Source organism: Accipiter gentilis, chromosome 14 (assembly GCF_929443795.1).
Source record: "Accipiter gentilis chromosome 14, bAccGen1.1, whole genome shotgun sequence".
In the NCBI taxonomy this organism is placed as follows: Eukaryota; Metazoa; Chordata; class Aves; order Accipitriformes; family Accipitridae; genus Astur; species Astur gentilis.
In genome coordinates, this window is record NC_064893.1 from 22,883,502 (window position 1) to 22,900,035 (window position 16,534).

The 16,534-nt window shown below is 42.9% G+C and overlaps 1 protein-coding gene across 1 annotated transcript in view; it reads left to right on the forward strand.

The window, feature by feature from the left end:
• Positions 1-16,534, forward strand: part of RIMS4 (regulating synaptic membrane exocytosis 4) — a 61,205-nt gene that overhangs the window by 18,753 nt on the left and 25,918 nt on the right. The window lies entirely within an intron of this gene.

Genomic DNA, 16,534 nt, shown 5'->3' on the forward strand with positions numbered 1-16,534 from the left:
ATATTATACACTGCTTTATAATTGGGATCTTTGAATATAGTTCTGTGTTTGCTGGGCACTAAAGTGGAAGAAAAAAGAATTTATTTAATGCAACTGCTGTTTTATTTATAATGCTTTCAGTAGGAAAATCTTTCCATTGTAGTATAACAGTCTGTGCAGGGTGCTTTTAATTTTAGCAGGTAGGATTTAGAAGAGTTCAGTTCTCTCCTGGATACAGATGCCTGTGCTGCATTGCAGTAGGAGTTAATGGGAATAGCCAGGTGTGAAAGGAGAAGAATAGATCCCAAGGACTAGATCATATATAAGAAATTTCAGTAGGGCTAGTCATATAAACTGAGTTTGGATGCAGAAAAGATCAGTAAATGGGTTACTGTCATCTGTCCATCATCTGCTGGACATTAGGGATTAATCTGCAGGTGATGTCCAGAAGACCAATTAGAGTCCTCCAGTGAGACCTGTGAATTATAACTAGTTATATCTTCCTGTATCCTGGCTTACCTACAAAGGAGGTCACACGGTGTTAGAGGTGGGCTTTTGCTCCCCATTTTGAGAATGTTTACTGCTGATCTGGGATGTTCTAGGAAGTGGACAGGATAAAGTAAAAACAAGCTGATAGGACCACAGATCTACCATATCAGGAGGAGGAGCTCCAACCTCCTGAGCTGAAACCAGGTGTTAAGGCTGCACTTGGAAAGTAGAGAAAGGCCACAAATGCCCTAATGTGGCTGGGTGCCAGGGCAGTGACACCACCACCTTTGCAAGAACAGGGTGATACAGCTCCGTAGCCACTGCCTGCTAGCCCAGCAGGGCCCATTGCTTAGTGTTTCAGGGATGGATCCACCTCTTGACTCCAGTGGAGTGAAGATGGGGAAATGGTTGTATAAAAGTATCCCTTTGCAATGACTCTGGATAGTACTTCATTGAGAAGATTGCTGCCATTGTTTGCTGTGTTTTAATGAAGAGATGAGATGGTGTTTCCTCTCTGAGGTTTCCACTGGACTAGCAGTCTACAGTATGTCAGTAAAAATGTTCCGAGGGAAATCAGGCTCCATGTTCAGTAGCTCCCAGCTTATAGAGTTTACTTTTGTGTCTGAGCACTAAATTGCTTTGAGTTCAATAACTCATCTCCCTCCAACTGCTTTATTGTCATTTGATTTATTAATGAGTTGGCTTGGGCAGCTGTCCTAATGCTTTATCACAGCAAAGTGAAACCAAGGGTTGTGCTAAGCACAGATTGCAAACACTTGCACGTATTGCGTGAACAATATACCATTTCCCTGTAGCTGGCCCTGGAGGGACAGTGTGGTTAGTAGATTGGGTTTGCAAGAACTGGAGCTCCTAAACTCGAACCTTGTTTTATCCATCAGAATCCCTTCCCAACACTCACCGTCTCTCTATCTCTCTCTTGCTGTAGAAGAACTTCAGATCATGCTTTCTTTTTTTCAGAAGTAGATTGCGATGCTTAATTAGATAATGTTTGTAGAGCGGCATACAAAACCTGCCACGGGTTACTGTCCTCACTGGTATTATTAGAGCTGGAGGAAGACTGCCAGAAGGTATTGATTACTTGGTAAAAATAAACCCTTCAAACTTCTTTGGTCTTTATTCATTACTGCTTTTTATCTCTGCATCCTGCAAACATTTCAGAGGGTGGATTTGTTTGCTGAAAGATCAAAACAAAATGTTGACAACTACTTGTGCCAATTTGTAGGCTCCCATGTGGGCGGCATCAGAGGAATTTGTGCAGTGCTCTGGAAAGTCTTTCTAGGCTTTAAATCCACTTGGATCCTGGAACTGTTGTTTGAGCAAAGCATCCAAGTGGCCAGATAGGGATAGCACATCGAGTATCAAAAATAGGGAGAGAATCTCTTTGGGGCTTGTGAAACTGTGTTGTCTATAGAAGCTTATATATACTTCCTGCAGTTGACATTTGGATTTGTTTAGTGAAGTTTGTTGATTAGTTGTGTACAAGCTGAGTCTTGCAATGTATAGTGGGTACTCTTGAGAGAACTGTGGCTGACTGGTGGGAAGGGCTTGCTGCCTTCTGTGTTTTCTAGTTCATGTCTCAGTGATGGTTTACAGCTTCTCTTATACCTCACTGTGGAAAATAAAATGTCACACTTTGAATTCATTAAGCAGCTGTGCAAAGGAGGGGGGACTGTTGAAAGGGAAAGCTGTTTATACAACAGTAAAATACAGGGGGGAAAGTCACATATCTGTAGCAGAAAATACATGAAAAAGACAAATACTGTGTAACATTCAGAAGAGCCAAGTCATGCTTGGTAAAGTGAATTTTCTAAGGAGAAGGGATACAACAGAAGGACACTTGGAGAAGGAGTACAGCTTACAGGATACCAGAAAGATGTACTAGTCATTCGTGGATCCAGAGGACTAAAATTTAGTAGTGACTTCAAAATCAAGTGTGGTCTTATGGTTTACTCTGATTGAAATGTGCAGTCAGAGCAGAAGCAAAATACAATGTCTTTCTCCAAATTAGGCCAAGGACAAAGCACAGACCTCCAAACATCTGCACGTGTTATGCCCTAGAAACTGCTTCAGCAGGGAGACTAAAGCCAGGCTTTGGTGGAGACTGCAAAGTGCTTTCTGTGCATGTGTCAGGCTCGCAAATGGATTCACTTTGGTTATCACAAGTCACCTTTATGTTCATTTCCAACCATTAAGCTTCTCTGAATGAATATTTGGGTAAATGGGAGGTTTTTTTAAGCAAATACTGATGACTGCACTTAGAGTCATCTGGCAGTGTAAGAACTGGCCTGTCATGGAGTGAAGGGCACATCTTGTCAAAGCTGTGTGTTAGTGCTTGAAGGTCCTGTGCTGGCCTGGAATACCAACCTGCTTGCTCAGGAACAGGGCACCTTCTGGGTGTGCTGACCGATGTTACTCTTTGGTAATCTTGAACAAGTACCAGCTGCTTTTCTTTTAAAATTTCAGACAATGCATGAGCAAAGGAAGGGCAAGAACCATCAGCAGATGCTATAAACTCATTTCCCAGTGCTAGTTGCTTAGATTTCTTCTAGAAGTAACTTAGGATGTGAGCAAGTCTTCTAGCTGCCTGCTGCATAAAGTATGGGTGAAACAAGTTAAAAAAAACAAAAGGCAAATGATGGAATTAATGTGCAGCTGGGTAGGTATGTTACTGGTGAAAGGGAAGAGAGGTGCCAGTGCTGAGAAGTGGCAAAGAGGTTTCTTTTATTATTGAAATGTGTCATAACCCATGAGTAACTTAGAGATGGAAGAAGAGCTGTGGGGCATGGGACAGTAAAGACCTGACAATTTTAATGTTCTTCCAATGGAGCTGTTTTTAAGTAGCTGCTTGTTTGAGGAAACCGCTGAATATAGGTTTTAATGCTGGTGCTGCTAGGTGAGTTCTCAAGTGGGCGTTGCAGCATCATCCCTGATGGTCCAGGCATGTGTGGAGTTAAACATGAGCATGTTCAGTGAGAGGGGAGGAGCAGATGCTCTTTGGGTGGGAAGGGGCCTGCCCTGGTGGACTGGGCACAAGACGGAGCAGGGACACCACACGGGACATCCATTAAACTTGTTGCACGAGCTACAGAGGAGGGAAACTTGGAAGCAGCTTAGGAAGTGAATGAGAGGCTACTGCAGTCTGAGGACTGTGATCTGCCTTCTCTGTGTCATGGCAAAATGGAAGGAGTAAGAGGTTTTTTGTGTCTGCAAAGGTGTCTGGAGAAAGTCAGGGAGATGGTAAGAGTCTGACACTATGGAGGGAACCTGGGAGGGACTTGAGTGCTGGGACAAGGCATCAGCCTGACCTCCTGAGCGCCAGCAGTATGGGTTTACCACCATTCCTGTGTAATGCACAGCTAGATGGGAGATGGTGAAACCTGAAAGCAGAAGCATGGCTTCTTCCCAGAAAGCCCCACTTCTGCTGCCTGTGAGTTTGGCATCTTTTCTGAGCGCCTACCTTGTAACCCAGAGAGTAGTAGCTGCGCAGATTTATTGGGATGCTTCTTCAGGATGCTGACCCAGCCTCCACTGACTTGTGGCTTAGGAACTTCCTCTGCTCCTGACTTTTCCTCGTTAATTTTGTCCAGTTGCTTTCTGAACCCTTGTTAATGTCCATCAGCACCACAGAGTCTTGCAGTGATGTGATATCCAGTCCTTGGCAGGGAGCAGCATCTGTTGCCCCTCTCATCTCATTAGGATGTCTTCTCAGTTGTTGGCATGATGAGTTCTTGGCTGTGGGTTGCCACAGAGCTGTGGTAGGGCAGACCCTAATTTTAGCACATTATGCTAGTTTAATGACAGTAATAGAAAGTCATTTTATAGGCAAGAACAAATTGCCTTTTTATATGGGGAGGAGGATACTTCCTCCCATGTATTACATTATTAAATTTGTAATCTTCACTTCTAATGCTTTTCAAAAGTGAATATTAACAGAATCTAAAATACCGATCTTAAATTTATGAGCTGCATTTTTTTCCCCAAACTCCTCAAGTTCTATAATTTGTCTTAAAGGTGAACTTCAGCAAGGTTTGGGTTTTTTTTTTAAGTTAATAAATTAAAATCCCATACTTGCTACCTATCTCTGAACAAGCTTAAATGCTCCAAAGATACTTACATTTTAAATAGCAATAATGGATATCTATTTAAATTTTTGCTGAGTGGTGAGTTCTGAGTTCAGGCTTATTCCCCAGGGATAAAAGACACTAGAGAGAAAAAAAAGACACATTTTTATATGCCATTTGCTAGCGAGGAGGCTGTTGTGATGCTCTTTTCTGTTGCCAAGGAAACAGAGCCCTGAACTCCGCAGGCAGGAGGAAGAGGAGGAAAGGACTTTATTTCACTCCTGAGCTTGCTTTGTAATTTTGACTCATGATCGGTGACTGAATGGGTTGGGACTGAGGGTCTCTCTGAAGTTTACTTTCAGAATCGTGTGTCTTCCCTCCTTATGTTTGTTTCCATGTTGAAATAAATGTGAAGGCTGGAGCCTGATGGCACAGCTCCACCCTCATACTGATAAGGTTGGGTAGGTGGCTGTATGCACACAGGTCACTAGCACAGTTGTTGTACGTAGCGGAGTGAAACGGAGTGCTCAGAGTGCAGTTGGTGATGGAAGGGTATTGTACTTCTCTGACCTTGCCAGTATCATCTCGAGAAAGCCCAAGGCCTTCTCATGTCAGCCCAATCTTTAAGCATGAGAACAGAAATGTAAAAGTTAGCTGTAGGTGTAAGAAGGAAGCAAGTTATGCAGACACAGGTGCTTCATAAGCAAGATTAATGCAGAGTATCCTCTTCTGATCTTGTTTCATTACTGTTGGTCAGTCATTGCCTGCACATCTTATAAAGAGGTTCCCATCAAACTTTTTTTTTTTGTTAGTTATGTTAAAACTAATTTTTCACTCCTAAATAAAGATACATACTGCTCTGTAATGTATGCTTGATCTTTCTGAACTGGCAGTGTTGTCTACAAGACTGATACTGGCTGTATTGCAAGTCTGTACTTCTCTTTTATTTCTTCTTCATCTGTTCTCTTTTTGGCTCTCATAGTAGAGAGAGAGAAATCAGCAAGGCACTATAAAGTGTTTTGTTTATCCTTGCTCCTTCTACAAAATGTATTTTGAAATATTTGGCACAAATCACGGGATTTTGGTGAACTTGCTGCCATGTACGTGTCATGGGGTGGTCATGCTACAAACAGCCATCCACTTCTTATGAAGCTGTGCTGGTATGCGGCTGTTTTACACTAGGAGTGATTAACACAAATTCCATTTAATACAATATTGAACACTGTAGTGTGTCCCTTATCGACAAAGGACTGATTCTTCCTGCATGTAATGGTTGGTAATTGAGAAAACTAGATCTTGGTATTGTTCCTAAAATGTATTAATCTGCTGCATTGATAGATTATTTTTTTTTCTCTAATCCTCAGTAATCTTCAGACAAGCATGATATTTTGGTTGTTTTCCCATGTTCTCCAGTATCTTTCAGCAGAGATGAAGATATTATGTCTATTTTCCAGCTCTGGCCAAAGGGCTTTTTTCCCCTCTGTTGGAAGCTCAATACTCTGCTTAGATAAACGGTGAACTAAATTTCCCAACAGACTTCAAATAATTTGGGGTGTTTTTATAGCTGAGCGTTGCTTTTGTGCATGCGGAAAACAGACGTGGGAGGCAGTTATGCGTCTGCCATGTTCGTCTGTGGGAGAGTTTATCACTCGGATGAGAGTCTGCATGCATCTCTTCAGGGTTTGGGCTGTGAAAATTTTGCTTGAATGTTTTTTTCTTAGGAGGTTGCTAGTTAGATTTTAGCACCTCTGTTTTTGCTATTGGATGGTGTTTTCCATGTTTAATGGCTTGACTTGTCATCAGTTGAAGATATTTATGATTGGCAGGGCTGTTTGCTGTGAGATGAAACCCAGTGTTTTGACCACTTTGATTTCTTAGTCATGTGGATCACTTTACATTGTAAGGTACTGCTGCTCCTGTCCTGCTTCTGAGCACTGAAGCCCAACCCTCTATTTCAGCTGCCCAGAGATGCCTGCAGCCAAATTACCATGTTCATGAAGGGCAGGGTGCTCTACTTTCCACCCAAGCAGAATCAGGCACTTGGGCTGTATTAAAGTGATCCTGGATTCTGAAAAGGAATCTGTGTGAGAGAACTGGTATGAGTGCAGTGGATCCATTTGCAAGAGCAGAGCTCTCGTTTGTGGATTGGAAGAGCTGGTGAGCAAGTTGGGCTGCTGCTGTGCTAGATCCTCTCTCTGCCTGCCAGGAAGCACTGGGCTCTTCCCCAGGCTTTCGGGAAACAGCCACCCTCCATGCTTTGCCACATCAGCATCACAGGCATGCTGCAAGCAGAGTTCTTTGTACTGTTCTTTGTACCACTTGGGAAAAACATGGTTCGCTTTAGTGCATCTATGGTGGGATGTGGTAGTTGCCCGGCACAACGGGCACTGCACGGCCGTGGACCTGTCAAAGGATGTCTCTGTGTGGGCCAAAGCAATGTGTAGAGTTTGAGGGGAAAAATGTGCCGGCTTGCTTCCTTTAGCATTTGCTACAGGTATGAAGTGAAAGCACCTTTGGTGAAGCCTGACACAGATAGTTGTGTCATCTGGTGAAATTGCCTGGAATTAGAAGCTGACTGCTTGAAATTGTTTGACTTCTCTGGGAACCAGACTATCATCTCCCCCTCTCTGTTTCCACAGTGGATCAAATAATTGCTTCCAAATGGACGCAAGTTATTAAGCAGTGTGTATAATTAAAGTCAACTCCTTGTGAATTTGATCATTCATTTCCTTAAGGAAAATATGATGAAGTAATTACAACCCAAGCTAAACACAAATCAAATGCTATTCTAAGCACTATTCTGCACCATGATTCTAATTTATGAATGACTCCAGGATTCTGTGGCTTCATGCCTGTTAAAGAAATGTGGCTGTGTTTTTAATTGTGTTTATAACAAATGAACAAAAGGTTGCATGACTCATTCACTGTGCCAAGACCATTGCTCGCTCTTTGTGTTCACACACACGTGGTCTTGACAAAGCTGCTTGCTCTTAAAAGAGCATCAGTGGGACAGAAGTAAAGGGAAAAATCTTGTTAAATAAATGTGGCCTTGTCAGTTCTTTCCCTCTGAATTTTGTCTGTACCAAAACTGAACTTTACCTGCCTTAGCTGTGAATTTGAGGGAGGCAATTATTTCTTCAATACTTAAGCCAGAGCCCTGTCCTCACCCTGTCGCCTCTCTCCATCATTCCTATGTAGCACATACTTTCCAGTTTCAGCCAGATTTGGTAGAGAAGTGGAAGATATGCAGACTCTACAAATGCTGTGAAAACTTGGCTCTGGGTAGAGAGAAAGACCCAAACTAGTGCCCCCGGAAGAAAAAGTCTGATATATAGTCTCGGCTTAAAAGTAACATTCTGAGCGAAAGCAAAACCCTGGAGCTGAGCATTATAAATCCCCTGGATGGAAAGGTGTGTCAGCTGCTCTGAGAAGTTTCAGTGGCTTCAGGAGGTTCATGACCCGAGTCCTCTTCTGCAACGGGAAAACACAGCTTGCAAACAGGCTGCTTAAGTTATTTTGCCTGCTGGTTTCTTCCCAAGAGTTACTGAGTGACGAGCAGGACGCTGGGCCCTTCCAGGAGGTACAGTTAGCAAGCAGGCAGGTTCAGCGGGCTCAGGAAGGGCAGAACAGCCTCGTGCAAATCTTCCTGGCTTAGTGAAGCGTAGGCAGGGCAGCTTTTTCATCTCATGCCATCCTTCTCTTACAGTGACACTTTCTAGCTGCTTTATTTTTATGAAGTCACCTCATTTTTGTGATCCTCTTCTAAATTGAGAGGTTTTCTGCAGCTCAGGCTCATTCATATTTCAGGTCCTGGACTTAAGCAACATCCTGAGAGTTATTAATAGTGCGAGATGGACGACAGAATTAGGACAGAGTGCTCTGGTTCAACTCACTTGTAATTAAGTGGAGATCCTGACCTGACCTTCATAACTTATGTTGGTCAGCTGGAGGACTTCCAGCCACAGGGACACGCATAGGCTCCACCTCTGGTCCTCCTTGTGAAATAACAATATGAAAGCCCTGGAATGAACCTGGCAGACAAACTAGCCACCCACCTTTCAGCTTTTCATGTTTTTGTGATGCACAGATCTTCATAGTTAGCAAAGTTTGAAGAGTTTTGAACTGTGAACATTTTGTCTTAAAGCACTGCTGGCTGTTGGTACCATGTCTGACATTTCCCCCAGCTTTCTAGGGAATACATATTACAATGTAGTAGTTTAAATAAAATCAGTTATTTATTGTTATTAATCACCTGTGGCTGTGCCAAGTGTACATGTTCTCTGAGCCCATCAGCTAAACTTTCCTTGACTTGGCATATACTCAGCAGACTCCTGATAGCAAACCCTCGGGGCTTCCCACATGGGCAAATGTCAAAGAGGGGGAGTTAAACTCTTAGTGAGACTTAAACTGCAAAATCCACAAAGTGGATCGGATCCCCTTATTGCTGTGCAGTCAGGATGTGTGTGTGTATGTGTGGTTTATTGCATTATAAATATCATAGTAAGAAATTTTTTTAAGTCATCAGCCTTTGCTGAAGCACAAAAGAAGCAGAAGATGTAGAAAGGCCTGGGACGTGGCTGTCCCAGACATGCAGCCCTTCCAGGGACGATTGGTGCAGCATCAGCAGTCCAGTGCTTGTCTGTCCCTAGAGACCTGGGCCTGCAGATGGGGCAGGGTTCAGGTTTTGTTCCTAGGCTGCTGAAGTAGTGTTACGTCAGTGAATTTTCTGTATGCATATGGACATTTCATTTAATCAGAATCTCCTGCAAAGCATGGCAGATTGGGGGAAGAGAAGGGGGCAGCATGTTCCATTTTCTTATAAAAATAAAAATGCAGAAGCAGCCGTCAGTGAAGCTGGCTGGATCCTGCGGATCCTGCTGCTGCAAACAAAATAGAGACATGGAAAGAATTCTGAAGAGTTGGATCTAGCTGCAAAGTAGTTCCCATGAAATACTCTGAAAGAAACTAGCAGTTTTGTTAGTACTATGGTACTGTACATTTTTATGGTGAAAAGCTGAATGTTTTTTTTATGGTAGTCAAAAAAACAGGTTTAAAAGTCATTGACAGTGGAATACATATGTTTACCTTTTGGTTTGTTAGCCTTCTTTTGTCAGTGAAGGAAAAAATCTCAGAGTAATTTTCCTGGCTACCTGCTAGTTGCAGAACTTTTTCTTTAGTCATTTTTAAGTGAAAATTTTGGCCATTTTAATTTTTTTATATATAAATCAATTATCAAAAAGGTCAAAATTAAAAATAGTATCATGGGAACTATTTGGTTTTTTAACCTCAAAAGAAGCAGAGAAAATATATCACACTTTCCTGGTTTAAAATATGAAAATGGATCTCACAAAGATAGGAAGCAAAATCAATGCTTTACCAGTGCTCCACCCAACCTACAAGAGGTGATAACATCTTACTGGTGGCAGAGACCTGCTTAAATACAGAAGTAGCTGGATTTAAAACAAACTGCAGCTCAGACCAGCTTGGAGGAGAAAGTGCTTGCTGCTTTGAAGTAGCTGAGGAGTTTGGGGCCTGGGCTGGGTTGTGGGGTTGTTAGGAACTACAGGCAAGCCTAAAAACCGATGCGTGGGTTTTGGTGCTTCCCCTGCCCGCACTGGTGGATTGGGAGAGGTATAAAGGGTGAAATGCTCTTTTCCCAGGGTTGTCACCTTGGGGTGGTGGGAGGGAAGGACAGACTATGCAGGGGAACATCAGATCCATGTTCTGTTTTTAGCACTTATAGGAAGGAAGAGGGTTAGCTTTGTCCTGGCTAAATTAAGCCACTGTTAGCCTTGAAAAATAGGGCTGATGCTTTATGAAGACTCACAGACCTCCCGTGCCATGCACAGCTGTGTAGTGAGTCGCTGTTCTGCAGGCCAGAGGAAGTTTTCTGTTGTGCATCTCAAGCTCAGTGGGTAAAGAATGGGAGACGGATTCTGAGACTGCTGCCAGGTGCCTAATTAATAACCCTGTGAATGAATTTTGGTCCTCTTTTAATGGTGAGGAGGAATTAAAAAAAAATATCATGGATTCAGGGGGAAGTTGTTTTGATGTGCATGCATCTGGGCATGGGTTTGACTGCTGCCTGTTGGTGTGGGTGAGGAAAGGCAGGGTTGAATGCTAGGATGAGAGAAAGCTTTTTTGTGCTAAAATGCCATAGTGGCCCAGGAGCAGTGGGATGTGTTGGTGACTATGCTATGGGTGGGAGTTCGGGGGAGGTGTCTTGCTGGCATCTTCACAGGCTGCCTGTGCAGGTAGGGTGTCCTGGCCCCACTCTGCATTTAGCTGGGCTCTGTAGCTGTCACAGCAATACAAATAGTTGCTAATTTTACTGTTTTCTTGCTCGCACAAGAAGAGTTGACTGACCTTTCCCAACACTGTGGATGTACTTAATCTGCACAGATTAAGAATTAACATGTTGAAATATTTTTTTCCATCCCATAGAAGATTTTCTGCTTAATTTGGGAAGAAAGGGTGTGATTTTTATTAGTGTCTGAAACTAGGACAAGGGGAGCAGAGCAAACAGCCTGATTAGTGCCCCTGCTTATCCCCAGCCATTTTCTGTCATTTCTGGTGGATTATTCAGGCTGTGATGATAGTCTGGCATGTTCTGGAGCATGGTACAAACTGCCTTTCTTTAGGTGTTCATAATTCACACTCCATTAGGATGTCGATGTAGAGAATACTTGGCAGGATGTCAGAGCTTGCCAGGCATGGTGAGATTGAGTTCGTCTTGTTAAACTGCGTTCTGAAGTGACAATCCAGTATTTATATATATAATTTCCCCCCCACCACCACCTCAGCAGTAGCATCCCTGTAGGAGAGCAGCATGGCTTGCTCTGAACACAGCTACTGATGTAAAAGGGCCTGTGCTGCCCACCCCAACAGCCGCTCTGCTCAGTATGTGCCAGGCTGTTGCAGGTGTTGGATATTCATGCAAGGCTGTGAGAAGATTTTTATTTTTTCCCTTTGAAACTGAACAACAGAATTCTTTTATTCATCTCAGAATTGATTCATGGCACATGAATCTTAGCACATGTCTGTAGGGATTCAGCATCTGACTAAACACAACAATCTTTTATTTTTAAACCCATTAGAAACAACAACGTGGTGACAAAGTTTGAAGCAGAGAAGCTAACATATTCGCTCTTTTGTCAGAGTATTTGAAAATAAGAAGTAGGTAAAATGGTCAGCACTTCAGCAGTTCCACAGGGTGCTGAGCAGAGACTCCCACTGCTGCTTTTTGCCCACAGACATGCTGAATTCCAGTTGTTGGACCTGGGGACTTTCTCCCTAATCTCAGCAGGTGATAATATCCAGATGAGTGCTTAGTGTTTTCCCTTCTTCATTTTCAGCTCCAAACTGACATGCAGCATCTTTTCTCTGGGGCAGATCTTCATGGAGAAGAAAGCAAGAATCAACTCTTTGTTTTTGACCTTAAGAGTGAAGTTTGTGGCTGTGGGAAATGAAAGGGCTTGCGATACCACGTTTGAGCCAAGGATAGAGCAGGCAGATTTGGCGTAAACTGCTGCATAGCTCAGGGCATATCTCCTTTGCAGGCAATTGGGTCCTGTTGCACCCGACCATGTGCCCCTGGTACCCCTGGATGTTGACTGCAGACGCACTCTGCTGTCACAGACGTTCATCCTTCTCATCTCTGTTCATCTCTGCTTCTACATGATCTGCAACATGCTCTGAAGAGTGCATTGACTCTGTCAGATGGCTTTTTCTTTGTTTCCCCACTGGGGTTGTCAATTTTCCATGCATCATAAGTGCTGGTTTGTACTTGGGCCTCATTTTGGAGCAAAGCAGCTAATTCACTTGCTGAGGAACCCAGGTATGAAGCCAGAGAGTAGAGTGTGCGCACGTCAATACCCTGCAGCACATATGGATGCAAATCAATGCATGCTGCTTGGCTTGGGTAAGAAAAGCAATAGAAACGCAATCTCTTTGCTCAGGCTTGGACTAGTCTTTCCTGGAAAACAGGAAAATACAAAATGTTATTTTGTCCAGAGCTTTGCAGTAGGAACAAGTGCAACCTGAAAGCAAGCATCCAGCTGATTCGCTTCCTTTCCACCTTGCATCCCAAGGTGAAGTTTGGGAAGGAAAAAAAGCTAACCAGGCTGTATTGCTGGACCCTTGGTGTGTATTGGGTAGCCTGTGTTGGTGATGTCTGGCCATGTGCTTTGGGTACCAACATGTTGCATGCTTGGAAGCAGTTAGTTAATTTAGGAGCAAAGCTGATCGAGTTGAAAATCAGTCAATTCCTAATCTCAGGATTAAATCAATATCAATTAATTCCAAAGTATGGGAGAGCTCATAGCACATGCATCATGCTGGTTTTCCTTTTGTGTTGGGTAGCGTCCAGCAAACTGAGCAAATGTGGAGGAGAAAACTGAAAAAGAAAAGGAAAAGAGAAGGAAGATACCAAGTACCTGGGTGGGGGAAAGGAAGCAACAACAGAGGAGGCAGTATAAGGATAACAGTGAAAGGGGCACACTCTGTCCCTCGGAAACATCTGCTCAATAAACATCTATCGTAGAGTAATTCTGTGTAGGAGTAATAATTATATAATCGTGATCTTGTGATAAGCTATTGCAGAACTGGCATAGATTTTTTTCAAGACTTGATGGCCTCTGAGCACAGAGACACTTGTTAGTAGCAGAGAGGAAGGTCTTTGAAGAGTAGTGCATTAGACTGACATAGAAAGAGGACGTAAGAAATGGTGATTCTTTCCTTGGGGGAGAGAAGGGGATGATGCTATTCTTATTTTTCCCAGCCCTGTGGTTTAAGGCAAATACAATTCTTGGTGGCAGTCAGTTCTGCCACAGGAGTGGCATCATCCTTGAGGAGAGCTGCCTCTTGACGTGGTTGACAGCTGCAAATATTTAAGGAAGGGAACTCTCCAAAGGATGCTCTCTGCTATGCAGGGCACCTGCATCGTCACCTTACCCCTCTTTGTCCATTACTGGGTTGTCTGGGGGAACTTTTGGTTAGTTGGTCTGGTATCACTCATAGACAGACTTAGGGGAAACATGATGATGGGATCCAATTAATAAAGAACAAAATGATGGAATATAATTAATACCAGTCAAGAAGGATTTAGGGAAAATGGGTCTTGTCTGACTTTTTTTTTTTTCTCTCCGAGTTTTAGCAGAAGCAGTATCTGGGTAAATGTGATAAGTATGTAAGAGTTTTGTCCTAGAACAACATGACCCTAAAAAATGTGATAGTGATAAATAGATTAAAAACTTACTTCATATTTCAAAAAGCAGTTGTCAAGGAAAAGCCTCAAAGGCAGGAGGCTCTTTTGAAGGCCTGGTGCTATTCAGCATTTTCATTTGATTTGGAGCAAGCATAAGTTTAAAACTCACTACATTCACAGGCAATATGCACATTAGAAGGATAGAAGTAAATAGTATTGAGGGTGGGAGAGTTGTATAGAACTGTCTCGCTCTCTTCAAATAAAATGTGTTTTCTTACATATTTCTTAATGTTCTACAAGGTCGTACCAGCAGGACAGGTAGGGACTGCACAGCATCCAGGTGAGGTGTGATGCTATACCAACAGCTTACTGTGGCCTTGGGAAATGCAAGTAGAAGCAGTGAAGAAGAGAGTACAAGATGAGTTTTACCTCTGTACTTGTTTTTGCACTAAAATGTAGTCTCCGGTTCTGCCGTGCTTGTTCTCAAAAGAGCATTTAAAATCTGGGGAGGTCATTAAAAAATTCAAGGGCAGGAAAAAAGAATGCCAAAGAAAGAGAAACATAAAGAGCTCAGTCTGTTTAACTTAAGAAAGATTGAGAGATGACTTGATTACACTGCAGAAAAGTCTTTATAGCAAGAACACAAAGCAGCCCTCGCAGTGGAGAAGGGCACTAAAAAAACTGATGGGTGAAAGCTGAAACCAGACAAACTTAAGTCACATCTCTAAATGTCAGGTAGTAAAATAAACTGCACAGGCAAATAGCAGATTCTTCATCTCTCGATATCTTCAAATCCAGAGTGGATAGCTTTTTAGAAGATACTCTTTAGCCAAACGTAAATTGTTTGGCCGAACAGTGCAAAATCTAAGTGCCTGTCAACACAGAACTTGGCAAAGTGTCTGTTAGTCCCTTCTGATTCTTGGTGTCTGTGCGGTGCTGTGTATCTTCATCTTGGATATTTGAGCAAAAATTTTCTTCTTCTCAAGGTCATTCTGAAGCAGAGTCCACTCTTCAGCTGCACGTTGCACTGCAGGCTTGACTGCTTAACCTTTGTCATTTACTGCTTGATTGGAAAAGGTGCAGGGAATAAATCTGGTGACGCTGTAGAAAATGTCGATACTACTCTTACTTGTTCCAGATACTGCTACCAATTAAATTAAGACAAATGGTTTTGCCAGGCAACACCCACATAGACGCATATCATTACCTTCTTGATTTGCAAAGATGTTGAAGCACAAGATTTCAGGTGAGGGAGGAGGCACAGCCCTTATGTGATGCTCCACACTGACGAGAGAATGTTGCTAGTGGGTGACTATTGCTTGTGAAATGTTTTCAGTCCGCAGACAAGCAGTGCAGCTCTTGTCCATATTTATTTCCTTTTTGCGCTGACTCTTTCCAGGTGTGCTACTCCTGATCCGCCCTTGTCTCCCAGCTGAGGGGGTTAGAAAACTGTTTTTTTGTTACATGCTGACTACAGGTAAAGTTTGACTAAGGAGTTTATATGGGTAGTTTAGGAACCTATATACCATTCCTGATGGCATCTCTGGTGCTTATGCTCATCTCTTATCCTGTTTCAGTCTTGACTCTGGCTGCAGTGGTTTGGGAGCTTGCCTTTTTGGCAAAACAGGTTACTCCCCTTCTGTTCAAGGGAAACTTCTGGAAAAAAGAGGCTGGAGGGGAAAAAGGCTGGAGAAATCTTTCTCTAGAATGATGGGAGATGGTTTGTGAGATGCAGGAGTCACTGTGCATTTCTGTCTGGAAGACAAGAGAGGAATGAAGGATTCTTATAATCTAGTCCTGTCTTCTTGTTTTCCAGAGTTTCTCCATTATTTTTTTTTTTTTAAAATAAGAATATCCATGTGTCATAGCCATAAAAGCAACCAGGATACTAGAAAACCACCCACTCATAGCCAGCAGTGCAAAGCTGAGCATGTGGTGCTACAGCTGAACTTGCCCCGTGCCAGCTGCACTGTCTCTGGTACAGGGCTCTGGTACTGCCTGTCTTCCGTGGTGCTGCCCTTCCTTGTCTTTGGGCCCTTCTGCTTTGTCATTAGCTTTGAATTAGGAGATGCCTAATAGAAAGCAGGAAGCACTTTGGGTTGCTCTAAAGCCTTGCTCTGTCCTAAGCCTCTCGTTTGTTGCCAGATGTGGATGCATAGTCTTCGAAGTATGAACGTCTCCAGACGTGTCTCATTAGACTGGGGAAATAAGAGATTTTTTTTTTTTAAATAGATGTTGCATAGTTGGGCAGCATTTTTGTTTTCTACATTTTATGTCATTTGCAGCCTTGACTGTGATTGCCTACCAAAGTTTTTGTAAGGACTAACCTAAAAGGTGCAGAACGATAAGAGTTCTGAGAGTGCACATGTGAAGGAGGGATGGGCATTGATGAATGTAGATGACTAAAAGACTGTTTGTGGAGGTGAATGTGAGACAAATTAAATGGACCATCAAGTCTGCCCACAAGGCTGTGGGATGCTCTCTGAAAGGAACCTACAAACCCCATCAAAGGATCCAGCAAGCCGTGCAAGGCTTGTAGAAGGTGCATCAAAGGGAACTGTTCTGCAGTGGCTGGGGAAGTAAGTGAGGCCATTTCACAAGTATTTGCTTTTATTGATGCCTATATTGTTATTCTTGCCTGAAGGTTTGGATTTTGAAAGCACATTAAAAATATGTTTTACGTTTGTGTAACTTAGTGGTTTATACAATGTCATTCATACATTGCTGTAGGCACACAAACAATACAAACAGTAGTTAATGTTAACCCCGAACATGCATA